The sequence below is a fragment of the Sus scrofa genome, chromosome 8 (assembly GCF_000003025.6).
Source record: "Sus scrofa isolate TJ Tabasco breed Duroc chromosome 8, Sscrofa11.1, whole genome shotgun sequence".
Taxonomy (NCBI): Eukaryota; Metazoa; Chordata; class Mammalia; order Artiodactyla; family Suidae; genus Sus; species Sus scrofa.
In genome coordinates, this window is record NC_010450.4 from 118,187,092 (window position 1) to 118,203,774 (window position 16,683).

Genomic DNA, 16,683 nt, shown 5'->3' on the forward strand with positions numbered 1-16,683 from the left:
TCAGTCAGAAGAGGAGCTGATTTTGGAAATCAGGACAAGAGTTAGGGAGAAAGTAGTGATTTATTTAATTTTAATTTTGGAATAAACAGGTGGTTCTCTGTATTAGTTTCATATATTATTAGGTATTTTTCATGTGATCATTCAATCTCCTTCATAAAATTTTAAGTTCCTAGAGAGAGAAAGAAGTTATCTCCTTGGGAATTGTATTCCCTCCTCACTTTTAACTTAAAAAAAAAAAAAGCTGTACTTACTAATTAATTTGATAAAGCTTAACTTATTTTGTCGATTTATTGGTAGTGATTATATAGGGCATTGACTGGATTAAGGATTATTTATTTGGTTCCTCCAATTTAATACCAAACTGTTACTCTTTATGAGCACCATCCTAAAAAGTTGTCACTAGTACCTTAATGTCCTAGTACCTTATAAATATACCAGACATTTCCATCAGCCTCTATTTGAGTTCCATATGAGATATAAAAAAAGTCTTATTGAAAGTTATAGGCCTGTGTTTGTTCCTTTTGTGTTTTAAATGTATATGCCTTCCCTTTAATTCATGAAACTTAAGATGGTTTCTATTCCTTCTGAAATCCTTAGTTTCTTCTAGTACTTAAAAAAAATAAAATTTGATGGACACGCAACCAAAGCATACAAGTTCTTTTGTACTAAGAATGTGTCTCCCCCAGTTTGTCCCAACTTTAGGAAACTTGGAAGCAAGAAAAAAAAAAAAAAAAAAACTGAGCAGCAAGGAAAATGTGTTGTAAGCTTTAGCAAAAAATATTGATCTGTTCTTGAGGAATTAGGTGTTTCACAAAGATGAATTCTCCATGTAACTGAAGCTTCAATTACTCACTATGGACAATAAGTTGGTGTAGTTTGAAAAGCTCTTTCTTTTTTCTTTAATTCTCTCTTTGGCCATGCCCACAGCATGCATAAATTCCAGGACCAGGGGTTGAACCCATGCCATAGCTGTGACCTGAGCCACAGCAGTGATGATGCCAGATCCTCAACCCTCTGAGCCACCAAGGAAGTCCTGAAGAGGTTTGTCTTTACTGGTGTGCTGGTAAGTTTAACAACTAGGCTCTCCAGAAGGAGGGGGGAACCCCAAAAAAAACTGGCTGTGGAGTTCCTGTGGCTCAGCAGTAACGAACCCAACTAGTATCCATGAGGACGTGGGTTCCATCCCTGACCTCACTCACTGGGTTAAGGATCCAGCATTGCTGTGACCTGTGGTGTAGGTCACAGATGTGGCTTGGATCCCACATTGCTGTGGCTGTGGTGTAGGCTGGTGGCTACAGCTCCAATTCAACCCCTGGCCTGGGAACCTATATGCCATGGGTGCAGCTGTAAAAAGACACACACACACAAAAAAAAGAAAAAACAACTGATTGTGATGTTTGCAAATATCTCTGGGTTCAATACTCCCATTGTGACTCACTTTAAGCTTCCACCAGAGGATGGAACAGAACAGAATTGGAAAGAGGTGTATACTATCAAATTATAATATTTCTACAATGTGGACACAATAGACGTAACCATAAAAACAGAGATAATAAAATGTAGTAAGATGACTAGGAAATGAGTTTTGAGTATTTAATATGCAGTCACACATTGGATTTTATTACACCTGTTTATATAATTAATTTCTAGTAATAGCCATGTTTAACAATAAGCCTATAAAATTCCTAAAAATTTTAAAATTGGCACTTGCAAGGCAGCATAAGCCAGCTCTAGCATACTACTGACTACTCTTTTGGTTTTGGAAGTAACTTAGGGACTAGCCAATATGAGTTGAGGTGGTTAATGATAAACAAAAACAAAAACAAATTTAATACTCAGGTTTACATAGTCAACCCTTAAATTCCACCATCTCATAAAGTAAAATCCTTCATGCCTTTTTCATATTCCTCAATGTATATGTTACCTTCTTATGACGTTGTTACTTTTTAAAATCTTTTAAGGCTGCTGTATATGTTTAATATGTTGCCTGTAAATAAATACTGACAAAAGGAACCCAACAAGCAATGTGGGAAAGAAATATAGACATTTCTTCAAAGAAGGTATATGGATGGCAAAGCACGTGGAAGGATGCTCAACATCATTAGTCATCAGGAAAATGCAAGTAAGCACAATGAGATACTACCATATATCTATTAGAATAGGTAAGACTGAAAAGACTAATCATAACAAATCAGGAGGAACTGGAGTTCTCATATACAGCTGGTAGGAATGTAAAAAGGTACAATCAGGAAAATGCAAGTAAGCACAATGAGATACTACCATATATCTATTAGAATAGGTAAGACTGAAAAGACTAATCATAACAAATCAGGAGGAACTGGAGTTCTCATATACAGCTGGTAGGAATGTAAAAAGGTACAACTACATGGGAAAAGAGTTTGGCAGTTTCTTAAAAAGTTAAACATATGCCTATGATCCAGCAATTCCACTTCTAGCTATTTACTCAAGAGAAATGAAGGCATATGTCCATATAAGGACTTGTACAGGAATGTTCACAGCAGCTGTATTTGTAGTAAGACAAAAAGTGGAAAGAATCCAAATGTCCACTGACAGGTGAATGGATAAAAAAAGTTGTGGCATATCCATAAAATGGAATACTACTCAGCAAATAAAAGAAAATGAACTATTGAGAGACATATATAAATCTCAAAACAATTATGCTGCAAAAAGCCAGCCAAGAAAATAGGGCTTACTGTATGATCCTATATAAATAAAATTCTAGACAATACAAACTAATCTGTAGTAGCAGAAAACAGATCAGTTTCCTATGAATGCGGGGAGAGAGGGATAGGAGGAACCAGAAAGAGTTTACAAAGGAGAACAAGGATACTTGTGGTGATGGATACATTCATAATCTTGATTTTGGTGACAGTCTATTTGTATACTTCATGTGCAGCTTGTGTGTCAATTATATTTCAGTCAAGCTGTTAAAAAAATCTACTGTGGTATGACCAGCAGAGAAAAGTAAAAAGCATCTGCTTTGTTGTGGACAACTCAGTTATATCTTTCAGGGTAAAACTGTAGAGGTTCTTTGGGCTGAGATGTCAGGACACTGAAACCCTGTTGTCTTTATCACATGTCTACTCTTCAGCCAGATTTTCTTCATCTGAGTGCCTGTCTTTACATTTATCCTTAATATAGTTCATATTATTTATTTTACATGTTATTTATTTCACTAGTATTCTTATAATGAGGATTCAGTCTTAATACTCAGTAGACCTTTGGTTTTTCAGACTGTTTAATGAACACTAGGGATACCCACAGAACCATCTGAGTATCCTGAGTGGAAGTAGGGATTGAAGATGGAAGGAAAGTGATAAAGAATCTGAATGGGCAAGGCTTCAGCTTCCAACCCAAGCAGCTTCTTAGTTTTAAAGACTTAGGGACTCCTGGGGGAAAAACAAAGTATGAAAACCATGTAAATTTTATCTACAAGCCAAACTCAGAGCTTGATGCATAGCAGGTGCTCAATAAATATCTGCTAAATGAATCCTGATTATATATAAAGTGCCTCTCATTTCTTCCTGCACTCCCTCTCTTTCTCATTTGGTACTAAAACTTTTATTCTGTTATTTGAGTTTCTTGAGATGGGAACATGCAATTTTTAGAAGAGCTATTGATTTTACACTAAAAAAATTGACCAGTGTACTAAAGTGTACTTTTTTCTTTTCTTTTCTTTTGCCACACTTGTGTCATGTGGAAGTTCCTGGGCCAGGGATGGAAGCATACCACAGCAGCAATTCGAACCTCTGCAATGATAATGCTGGATCCTTAACCCACTGTGCCACAAGAGAACTCCTGAAGTGTACCATTTTTTAAAAGCACTGATTTTTACATACATATTCACACATTGGTTAGCAATGCAAGTCTCTATTAAACACACATGTAAAGGTTCTAAAGACTGAGGGAAAACAATTATACAACTACATGGAAAAATACCCCTACAAATTCATGATCTTCTATACCTTAGGCCCTTAACAAGGCCTTTTTTTCCTTCAGTTTCCCTCTTCAGTGACTCCACACTTACCTCCATTTCTCATGCCCAACTCACTGTCATCACACAGCTTTCCATCCTATTACTAAGAAAGCTGAGAACTCTAAGAATTAATGGTCAGTCTCCTGCTTCCTTCCATCTAAAGTTTATCTCCATTTTTACCCTTTCTAATCTTCTTCCCACTAATCCCCAGTAGGCTTACCCCTTGTAGAAAATCAAATACTGGGTTTTGGGGTTTTGTTTTCTTTTTTGGTTTCTTTTTTTTTTTTGGCCATGCCCATGGTATGCACAGGTTCCCAGGCCAGGGATCAAACCAACACCACAGGAGGGAACTGAGTCACAGCAGTGACGTCAGATCCTTAACCTGCTAGGCCACGATGGAACTCCTAAAATTCAGTGCTTTTTTGACCAACAGTCACATCTTGTGAAGAAACTGGCTCCATCCATTAAGCCCTCTATTCTGTATCTCATTTCTCTCATGCCTTCTGTTAGATTATAAACATTCTCAAATCTCCCATTGTGAAAAAAAAAAAAAATCCTCCTTTGACCCAAGTTCTTCTAAGATAATACCCTATCTTCTAGCTTCTTATCATAGCCAAGCTCTGTCTTTTCTCTTTCCATTCACTCCCAAACCTATTTAAACTATGCCAAGACCACTTCACTCAGTGACAGATGACTCAGTGATAAAACTTAGTTGACAAATTTCTAATCCCTAATATATTTGAACTTTCTATATCATTTAACAGCTGATATTTTGAGTAGGTGGTCAAAATTTTTTTGTTTGAATAAAGTGGGAATCAATGGAGGAAACAGAAGGTCAGGCTCAACAAATTCAACTTCAGGTATGTGACAAAAGGATTTTTATAACCTCTACATCAGTCTTTCTCAAACTAGAATCTTTTAATCCTTCACCAGGTATTTTCCTCATGTTGTGATTTATTTCATTAATCTATATAATCAATATAAGTATAGTCCTGATTCTATATACTGCCATGCGATTCCAAAGCCTCTGCTGTGTTTAGGTTTATGATCTTGTTGGCACCATGTAATACAGAACCCTGTCTTAGGCAAATGACAACAGAAATAGATAATAATTGCTCATTTTTGGCCATGTGAAAGCCAAATGATACCAGTGAAAGAATGAACAAAGGTCTCCTCAAAGTTCTAGTAGAGAAAACTGGTCATTATATGTGGAACATAGCAGTTAGTGTAGACATGCCAGAGTTAGAAGAACCTAAACTGTAGCAGTCTGTTCTGTATGTTTTAAGGGGCAATTTAATTTGTAAAAAATAAAAATCAAGTAGCACATCGATATTAATTTTATTTATATTTTTCTACATCTAATATATAAACTTGCATTTTATAGTTCTTCAAGAGTTAAAATCAGAAGGAGTTAATACCAAATATTGTTTTAAGTTACTTTTATTACAATGTTATACTTTATTGTCATGTCATACGGGAATATGTATATGTGTATGATTTTATTATAAAATTCTAATAAGAAATAACTGGAGGAGGAACCTCAAAAATTTTTTTCTTAAGGTCAGCTCTACTCAATAAATACACTAAATTTACCTCCTGTACATGCAATTTCTTGCAATTTCATGCAATTTAGGGTCCTTCATGCAATTTCTGCAACTATTTTAGGTCTTTCTCATAATCCCAACTCCTCTAGATTATTTCAATAGTATCTCAAGAGGTCTTTTTACCTCTAATCTTTACCATAACATACACTTTTGTTACATCTTCCACATTGCTATCTCTCATGATTAAAATCTGATGACTTTTTCATGCTTAAAATTCAATTCCCACATCCCTTACCCTTCAGAATAAAATCTGAACTCATTAACATGGTATATTAAGGCCTTTTAGATATCCAGCCTTGACTTTCAATGTTTGGCTCTTTTCATCTTTTCTCATTCATTCCCCCTACTACACACACACACACACACACACACACACACACACACACTTGGCTCTTTTCATCTTTTCTCATTCATTCCCTCTACTACACACACACACACACACACACACACACACACACACACACACACTACTGCAGCCAAAGTATTTCCTGAAGTACCAAAGTACCTTGGAAACTTCCTTTCCAAAGTAAGGTTTGGAACCTTATAATTTCTAAAACTTACCTGGTCAAGTACGCAAAGACTTTGTACACTGTTCCTTATGCCTAAGAGCATTCCTCCTTTTTTCCTCATATGCTGCCTTTTTTCCCTCATTTGTTTCTCTTCTGCAGAGAAACTTTCCCTGACAGCCCCCAGCTTAACAGGGTACATTAATATTACTCTGTGCATGCATTTCTGTCATTGAACACACCGTATGGTGATGGTCTGATACTTAATGGTCTCCCCAGTTAAAAATTTTTCCTAAAGGTGACATTTGGCTTTCATTTATGTATCTTCAGCATCTAGCTCAAGGCCTAGCAGGTAACAGGCATTCAGTATTTTTAGAAAATGAACACTTAGGAAGGTGGAAGTGATTCTATCAACAGATCTCTATTATGTTACATTCTTCGGCCTAAACCTGAAGACCACGCTTAGCTTAGTGAGACCTAAATACTGTTGACTGATACACTGTATAACACTCTCTCGGTGTCTTCTTACATCAAAAGCAGTCCCATATTATAAGTCTGTATTTTTAAAAAATGTTTGTAAACAAGTTTTTCAAAGGGCAAAATGCACTATTATATATGATCAATGTTTCAGTGACTAGATCTCAAGCTAGCAAGTACAAAAAGGGCAATTAAGTTCTATAAAACTCAACTACCATAATAGTGGTGGCCTGAATTCTCTTCTTTAGAGTAGAAGACCTTGTAGTGCCTCGAGTAAAGAGGAAGGAAAAAAAAACGTTTTCTCTTCACTTCCAGTTACCCCAAGGACAGTCTACCTTTCACATGTTCCTTCCCGCTTCTCTCTGCACATGTCTCCATCTAGTCTCCAGTGCCTTTTCTTCCTAATTAGAGCCCTATCCAAGCCAGGGGTAGGGGTAGGCATTGTAGCACCCAGGATTCTTTTTTGTATGGGTCTTTCTTTTTTTGGGGGGGGGGCTACACCCGTGGCACATGGAGGTTCCGAGACTAGGGGTTGAATTGGAGCTGTAGCCGCCAGCCTACACCACAGCCACAGCAACCAGATCCAAATCACATCGTTAACTTACGCAACAGTTCACCTCAACGCCAGATCCTTAAACCACTGAGCGAGGCCAGGGATTGAACCCACGTCCTCATGGATGCTAGTCAGATTCGTTTCTGCTGGGCCTTGATGGGAACTCCTGTATGGATCTTTTTGTAAGCTGGGGAATCTGTATCATACTTTTCTTACTGGGTATATATGATAAAGCCCATTCACATTATCACTTAATCATTAACTTTGAGATTTAACACACTTTGATGATGGAATCTCTGAAACTGCCATACTTCTTCAACACCAAATAAGCCAAGTTCTTTGGTTTTTTTAGATGTAATGGAATGTTTCTTAATAAGTTTCATTTTTTTTTTATGGTGCCATGTGTTAAATCACTGTTTCCTTGCAATGTGAAAAAATCAACAAGTACCATATAGTTAGCTTTAAAAAGCCAGAGCTCCTGCTGTGGTGCAGTGGGTTAAGAATCTGACTGAGCTCAGGTCACTGCAGAGATGCAGGCTTGATCCCCAGTCTGGTGCAGTCGGTTAAATGATCCAGCATTGCTGCAGCTGCAGCAGAGGTTGCAGTGGTGGCTTGGATTCAATCCCTGGCCCGGGAACTTCCGTATGCCATGGATGCAGCCATAAAATTTTTTTTAAAAAGGGTCGGCGGAGAGAATAGAGAAACACACACACACACACACACACAAAGCTTCATCTGATTTAGGACATTAGGAAACTACAGTCCATTCAATAAATGGTGCTGGGTAAACTGGATATTCACATGAAAAAATATTAATTTCTAATTGTACAAACATTTTCTAATGGTAAAATCATTCATGCTTTTAGAGAAAAATGTGCTGTGATGTCACTGAGGCTCAGATTCATATCCTGGCCTGGAAATTTCCATATCCCTCCGATGTGGCCATTAAAAAAAAAAAGCCTCACGTGAGCGGCTCCATTAAGCCACTTAGATACTATATAGATCTGACTCTTTAGAATCACTTTGTATGTACAACATTCCCATAATCACTAACTTAATGTTCTTTCATAGAATTTTACATTTATCATCACTATTTTACTAAAGATTTCTCACATATATTTAAGTAATCAAACTCAATATGGGTAAAACTGATCATTTCTGGTATAAATCACTTTGTATCTCTTGTTTACTTTAGATTTATTAGACTATTATTGAAACAAGAAAGATCAGCATTATTGTTGGGAAGTAATTTTAATTTGAATTCCTTACTTTTATTAGGTACTTTTAAAGTTAATTTGTCTACTGGGACCCAGCCCACCCCACAAGTCTAAATCTACGTCAGCCTACACTTATATGAAACATCTGTCAAGGAACCTAATATATACCAATCACAATCTTCTAAGTTAGCTTAGCTAGCTCACCTGCCTCTAGAAAACAGGACCTGCTGCCTCGCAAGGAAATCCTTGACCTCTTAGGCAATCATGCCCTAGTACATCGTTACAGCTTCTAGAGCACTCTATAAAACTCACTCTTTCTCAAAATCCTTCAGGAAGGGAAAGGGAGGTCCGCTGCTTATGAAGACACTTTACACCCTCAATCTATAGATTGTTTACCCTTGAATAATGGACATCAAACTCATTACTAAATGGTTTCAGTGTTGTCATTTGACAGCACCTAATCCTCAAATTTCTTACCTAGATGATCTACCTACAATTTTCTTTCTTTTTTTTTTTAAAGGCCACACCTGTGGCATATGGAGGTTCCCAGGCTAGGGGTCAAATCTGAGCTCAGCTGCCAGCCTACACCACAGCTCACAGCAATGCTGGATCTCTGACCCACTGAGTGAGGGCAGGGCTCTAACCCACATCCTCATGGATACTGGTTGGGTTCGTTACTGCTGAGCCACAACAGGAACTCCTCTTTTCTTTTTTTCTTAATGGCTACATCTGTGGCATTCGTTTCTGGGCCAGGGACTGAATCAAACCCACGCCTCCACAGTGGATTCTTAACCAACCATGCTGCAGCAGGAACTCCTCCAATTTTCAAACTACTTGAATTTTTGAGATTTTAAAGAAATTATTCTACATTTAGAACATCAAAATCATGTTTTCTATTTCTGATATAATTATGAACTTCAATTTTCAATAGAATACAATGCTATTAAAATTAATTTTTAATCAGTTTTATAAAGCAAATAATATTGATGAAAATACCTCCAAATTTAACACTGACAGCACATTCTTATCATTATATTAAAACAATCTAAATTAAACTGTTGTTTGTATTGAAGGAAAACCCTCTTGCTGGCTTCTTTTAATTCTATAATGTAAATACCATATCTCATTTATCATCAGTAACCTGGAAAGTATGAGACATTTGAAGATATTTAGCAATAAAGTTCCAGACTGATCTCACATACTGGTTCTAATTCGTTGGTTTTAAAAAAAATCTACATTGAGGAGTTCCCATCGTGGCGCAGTGGTTAACAAATCCGACTAGGAACCATGAGGTTGCGGGTTCGGTCCCTGCCCTTGCTCAGTGGGTTAAGGATCCTGCGTTGCCGTGAGCTGTGGTGTAGGTTGCAGATGCAGCTTGGATCCCGCGTTACTGTGGCTCTGGCGTAGGCCAGTGGCTACAAGCTCCGATTAGACCCCTAGCCTGGGAACTTCCATATGCCGCAGGAGCGGCCCAAAGAAATAGCAAAAAGAAGACCAAAAAAAAAAAAAAAAAATCTACATTGAGATAATTCACATACCATAATATTCACTTTTAATTAAATACAATTAAATGGGTTTTAATATATTCACTGAATTATGTAATCATTACTATTATCTAACTTTAGAATATTTCATCACCTCCTCCTCAAAAGACCCCATACCCATTAGTAGTCCACAATGCATTCCCCCTGCCAACCAGTAATCTACTAGTCATTTCATACAAATGAAATCATACAATACATGGCCTTTGTGTCTGGCTTTTTTCACCTAGAAGAATATTTTCAAGCTTCAAGATACATGTTGTAGCAATATCAGTGTTTGGTTCTTATTAGCTAATACCATTCCATCATAGATACCTCACACTTTATTTAGCCATTTATTAGCTGATGGACATTTGGGTCGTTTCCACTTTTTGGCTATTATGAATAATACTACACTGAACATTCATGTATACAAGTTTTTATGTGGGAAATGCTCAAATTTATTTTTAGCTTCATCATTTGTGCATGGTTTATTATGTGCCAAAAATCATCGTAATTTAAAGTCAAAATTATGTTCCTAGCATGAAATAAAGTAGTTTCCTAAACCACACTGACTTCTCATAAAAAATGAGATTCTAAACTGATAAGGTACAGAGACTAATTTGATTTTATGTAAACAATAGGAAATAACATTTGGTTGAGCTGGGCTCCGTATTACCTATTCCAAGCAGAAATTGTAAACACACATTCTGTGAACTCATAATTTTATATTAAATCTGGATTTAATTTGAATTGTAAGTGTTATGGTTACCAAAGGAGAGAGGGGTTGGGAGAGGGATAAATAAGGAGTTTGGGATAGCACAGGGAACTATATTCGATAGCCTGTAATAAACCATGATGGAAAAGAATATGTATACATATGTATAAGTGAATCACTAGAAACTAATACAACATTGTGGAGTTCCCATGTGGCTCAGCGAGTTAAGTAAGTATCTGGAATTTTCACGACAGTGGCTTGGGTCACTGCTGTGGTGCAAATTTGATCCCTGGCCTGGGAATTCCCTGTGCTGCAGGTGTGGCCAAAAATTTTAAAAAGGAAAAAGAAACGAACACAAGATGGTAAATCGATTATTCTTTAGTAAGGAAAAAAAAATGCTGTGACAACGTTAGAAAGATTTAAAAATACAGATGCAATATTAACAATATATGTACTGATGTATGTTAACTACATTTATTCACAAGTACATTTTAATTAACCCCTCTACTCACAATATTACAATAATGTAGCTTCACTGATGCATTCATATAACATTAGGACTTCATAATTTGGATTAATTATTCCATTGTTACTTTTATGCTAATTTTTTCATTCTTTATATTTTTCTCATGTTTTATGTCAATTTATGCAAGAAAAACTGATCTACGATAATTATAGACTTCTATTCAATAAGGAATGGATTCGTTTTAGCTCCTATCTTCAACATTTTTGTTATCTTTAATTTCTGAATGTAAATGTTTCAATATATAAAACCATAACTTCAACATATTGCACACTTCAATATTTAAAATGATTATTTTCCTACCTTTTTTTCAGATGGAGACATTTCTATCATCATAATTCAAACAGGTCAATTGCAACTGTAAAGTGGGTTCTCTATACTACCAGATATGTGAATAGTGTTTTAAAGTTTGAGATAATTCTAAACCGCTATCTAAAACATCAAAATACTTCAGGCCATGGTCCTTTTAATTTTAATCTTAGGAAAACTGAGTAGAAATGTAAGTTTGTCAGTGTAAATACAAACAAACAGAAAGTGTATCAACCAGTAAATTCACTTCAGTGCCAAATAAAAATGAATGTGCTTCCATTAAGTGTGGATAATCCAGAACTTCATATATTAGGATTTTACATGCAGTAATTTCTTGCACATGACTTTGATAGTGGCCAATATAAAAAATTGCACCATTATAACACAAAGATTTAATTTCAGATATGAAAATATATTTGTAGGGCAAGGAAAGGCATGAGTGGATTTCTTCATCTTCTAAGCAAAACTCTACTACAACAAAAATTTCTGTAAAACAAACTATTTTCCATTCCCAACAGGTAGCCCACTTATTTTAAAGGCAGTGTTGGATATAAACAATACCACAGCAAAGGAAGAATTCAGAAAATTCCTTTTTAATACTGGGTAGGAATATTTTGAGTCAGCAAATATGTATTTGTTATACTAGTGGGCAAATTAATGTTGACTAATAGTTGAAGGGTAAAAAAACATCTTAGTAGTTAAAAGTCAGAGCTTTTCAACTATATCTTAATTTTTAAAAAAAGACAGCTTTGAGATCACATTACCTAGATTTAAATTCTGGCAACCTACTCAGTGACTGTATGACCTTGAATGTTTAATCTGTGTAATGGGGATTTGTTGAGAGAAATCAAAGGGCCGGGAGTTCCCGTTGTGGCACAGCAGATTATGAACCCGACTAGTATCCATGAAGATGTGGGTTTGATCCCTAGTCTCCCTCAGTGAGTGGGTCTGGGATCCAGAGTTGCTGTGAGATATGGCTTTGATACCATGCTGCTGTGGATGTGACCAGCACCTATAGCTCCGATTCGAGCCTGAGAACTTCCATATGCTGTGGGTGCGACCCCAAAAAGAAAAAAAAAAAAAAATTTAAAGGGCCCAGCACACACAGATGATAATTACTACTTGTTATTAAGAATTTAAAATATACAGTATTTTAATTTCTTTCATTTTTTATTATAATTTTCAGTTCGCAACTCTTCCACCATTGTAAAGCTGTGTAATAAGTAAGAGTGATACCATAAAACCTAAGTTATTCAGAATGCTTGTGAAATGAATCATTCTGGGTAGGTAAATTTTCTATAGGGTACCTTCATAGGTACCTCAAAAAAAGGAAAGAAATCAACAAATGGGATAAATTTATTTTCTAAACCTATTACTCACTTCCATGCCTTCTTAATAAGACTATATTGGTGGTAAACTTTTTAATACATCACTATTATTATGAATACCAATTATATTTCTATGTCAAAATTTCACAATCCCTTCAAGGCTTACCAACAGGAATATGCCTACTTCATTCCACCCCAAATTTTTTAATGGTTTTATTTTTAACTTAATTATTTGGCTATACCTATGGCCTGCAGAAGCTCCTGGGCCAGGGATCAAACCCATACCACAGCAGTGACAATGTCAGATCCCTAACCATGAAGCCACTAGGGAACTCCTCACCCAAGATTTTTTAACATTAAGTCCATGGACAGGATTCGAGTGTTGTGTCAACTTGAATGGGAGATAAATTACATCTCTATTTTTACTAATCTCTACCTGAAAATTAACATTTCCTTCAGTTCTGAATGGAAAGCAACAAACAGCTGCACTTCTATCTGTATCTCCTGGGAGAATCACAGATTACTTTATATCACATTACAACTGTTGCAAACTCTGTAAATTATATATTCATCACTATTTCAAAAATTTGGTCTTTATTAGGCCCATACTAGATTTTACTATGTTAATAAAGCACATATATTCCTATATCAAAAATTTGCCTTTAATATTTTGAAATTCTATTTCAAATTTTTTTCTTTTGTAATGCTATGAATTTTATTTCAAACATTTAAAAGTATAATTCTGAGAAGAGTCCAAGGCTTCAACAGACTGCTAATGTGGTCTGTGGCACAAAACGTTAAGAACTCTGACCTCAAATTTGTCCCAGTCCTCTGTGCCCTGTTAATTCAGAGCATTAACATGGTCCATTACACTTTCATACTGAAGCTTGTTTAGATTAGGGGAGTACAAATCAGCTTCTCTGGGACTTTTCTTCATGGACCTCCTGGATATTGTGAATTCCCTTTGAGTAAGTAAAAATGTTTGCTACCTTGGCTTCTGAAAGAGAAAAGCAAATAGAGGTAGAAGTCAGTCAAGTAAAATAGTTTATACTTTCAGCATTGAAAGTAGAAATATAAAACATTCTACTCTCCTACTTTCTAAATTGAGACAATAAATATTCCATTCAGTAAATACTCTGACGTCAACTGCACGTATAGGCTCAAATTCTACGTCTGCTATTTATCAGCTCTGTGACCTTGGGATGGTAACTTAATCTCTCTGTGCATCAGTTTCTTTATTTGTAAAAGGAAGTTAATAAGCACTGTATCTGGTACACTATAACGTTCCATAAATACCACTTATATTTATTATTATTCTTATAGCTTTGTTTCACACTATGGCCAATTAATGTTTGGTTGCTTTAATAACTCACATTTATACAGCATTATAGTCTACAGTGCCCTTTCACATACATTATGACAGTTAAACCACATAATAATCCTGTGAGAAAGGTCAGCTATTATTACACCTACTTTAGTGTTTGAAGAAACTAAGGAGATAAGTAACCACACCAATACCACACAAATGGGAAGAAATGGAGCAAAAACTCAAACCTGGATTTCTTCCTCCACTCCAACTGCCTAATCCTGTTTCTCCTAGAGTAGACTGGTTAAAAGAGAACAAAAGAAAGCGGATGGGGGATGGGGGAGTGGGCAGAGGTGTCCAGTAGGCCACGAGGCGAGCACTTCCGCGCTGGGGTACCCAGAGAGTGGTCCTTTCAGTAATCTGCATCACCTGGGAGCTTGTCAGAATTATAGACTCTCAGGCTCCAGCCATGGCCCAGTAAATCAAAAATCAGCATTTTGAACAAATCCCTAGGTGATTTGAAGGTGCTAGTTTAAGAAGCATTAGTTCACTAATCGCTCTAGTGATTCCATTATGGTCATTAATTGAACAACGCCTATTTTTCATAGGCCTAAAAAATATGTATTAGGTAATACTTTCTTATAACTGCTGCTTTCCTTATTTAAAAGTTAAGTATATTTCAAAGAACATTTATATTTCCATTTAATTCTTAAAGATCTCCACTGTCTTAAGTGGAGTAATTAAGGGGGGTAATTAAGGAACATTAGAATACTTTAAGCAGGTCAGTGCTTACCTTTCAATTCCTTTAAAAAATTAATGCCTTACTACCCTTTACGTGAAAGATATACTAGAAAGCAAAATCACTTCTCCATTCTCTTCCCTAGGAGATTAAAACAGGCAATCCTATCCTTATATTTACTTAAGTAAACACTGAGTTTTTCTGACCCCCAAATTGGATTTCTTCAGTTTTGCAACTTTCTGGCTCTAGGGACTTTCAACAGGAAGAAAAAGGTATGAAGCCGATTCCTATACATAAACCTTGACGGATGGTGACTGTTGATTAGAGGCAGAAAAACAGCCCGCCCCAATCTCCCTATCCTCCACCCTAATCAATCCACAGCCGAGCTAGATCTCTAGGATGCTCTAACTCTGAGGGCTGGTCAATGGGCTCTCTTTTCTTAGGGTTGACCCTCTAGGCCTCCAGGGTCCGTACAGCACTAGGTTTCCGCACGTGGGAGCGTTGATCAGCGGTCCGCCCGGTTCTACTTAAAATGAATGTTCCCATTTTGAAAGGCGCCTCCTCCCACTGGTTGACTAGCCCAGACCAGCAGGCGAGTTAATATCGCTCACCTGCTCCACCGGAAACTTCAAAAGCCGGAGTCAAACTAGACTAAAGGTATCTAGTAATTAACCCATGGTACCTCCCACCGCACATTCCTGATTGGCGCGTGAAAGACGGATGTGTCGGCGCGCGCCCTTACCAGACAGGGGAATTCCATTTCCTCTCCCTCCCACCTGCAGAAGCATTCAGGGGCGGTGCTTCCTCGACGACGTCCCGCCCCAGCTCGAGCCGGTGCCCCATTGCATCTCGCGAGAATTTGTCGATTGGGGGCGGGCCCCCATCAGGAAGAGTGCACAAAACTGCCCTTAAGTCATTGCAGCGCTACAGCTCCGGCTGGCCAGCCACGAGACTCTCGCGAGATCCGCCTCCTCAATACCAAGTGAGGAAATTGGGGGACGCTTTCGGGAGGGGCGTGGGGCTCGACCGCGCAGCTGCCGCTTCCATTACCTTCCTCCCATGGTCTCCTTCCGGTTCTCGATGCTTCTCTGAGTCTAAGGGTTTCCGCCGCTCGTCTACCCTTCCCCCCAGCCCATGACCCGCCTCCGGCCCCCGCCCTCTCAGTCCAACCTCCGATCTGTTTAGTAAGAAGGTGCTGTTCCGAAAAGAAGGAAAAGGGTGTTGGCACAGATAGGCTCGGCTCTGAACGTGGGGAGCAAACCGCCTCCTTTTACCCTTAGATTCGTCCCGTGCTCGCGACGGCAGCGTTGGCGGACTGATACGCGGCGGTGAAGAGGCAGGAGGAGGGGGGAGGGGCGGAGCGTGGCAGCTGGCAGTAGTTCCGTCAGAGCGGACATCTTGTGGCTGTATCGTGCGCGTGAGCCCCGTAGGGCCGGGGAGGCACCAGCTGCCGCGCGGGGAGGAGGCCGAGGCCGCAGCTTGAGGGAGGCCCCGGCCCCTCTGTACGCGTGGGTGTGAACGGCTAGGGGAAGGGAAGGGAGGCCGGCCCTCTGGCCGGCCGGGTAAGAGGGGGAATACAGGCTCTGGGTGGCTTGAGTGACCAGCCTGTTGGGTGGGGTGGGGTGAGAAGGCTGGAGAAGCCGGGGCCTCTTCTGCTTAGGGGGAGGGGGAATGGGCGCGTCCTCGCGTCTAAGCCGGAGCCTCAGGGGCAGCTCGGGCGCGTGGTGGCGGTGGCTGGGCGGGCGCGCGCGGGAGCGCGCTGGAAGGCGGAGTGTGTACGGTGGCGTCAGGGGCGATCCGGAGACTAGCTGTAGCTGCGGGGACAGCAGCCCACATCAAGCCTCTCTTTTATTTTCTTCCTCTCCCCGGCCGCACCTTTGAGCAGA

At 38.5% G+C, this 16,683-nt stretch overlaps 2 long non-coding RNA genes across 2 annotated transcripts; one reads left to right on the forward strand and one right to left on the reverse strand.

Annotated features, from left to right (window-relative positions):
- Positions 1,279 to 11,979, forward strand: LOC110261989. The gene is made up of 2 exons (XR_002346469.1): positions 1,279 to 2,239; positions 2,377 to 11,979. It is a non-coding gene; the product is annotated as an uncharacterized LOC110261989 (long non-coding RNA).
- LOC102160517 lies at positions 10,955 to 16,135 on the reverse strand. The gene is made up of 2 exons (XR_298956.3): positions 15,540 to 16,135; positions 10,955 to 13,749 (listed from the first exon to the last, which is right to left on the reverse strand). It is a non-coding gene; the product is annotated as an uncharacterized LOC102160517 (long non-coding RNA).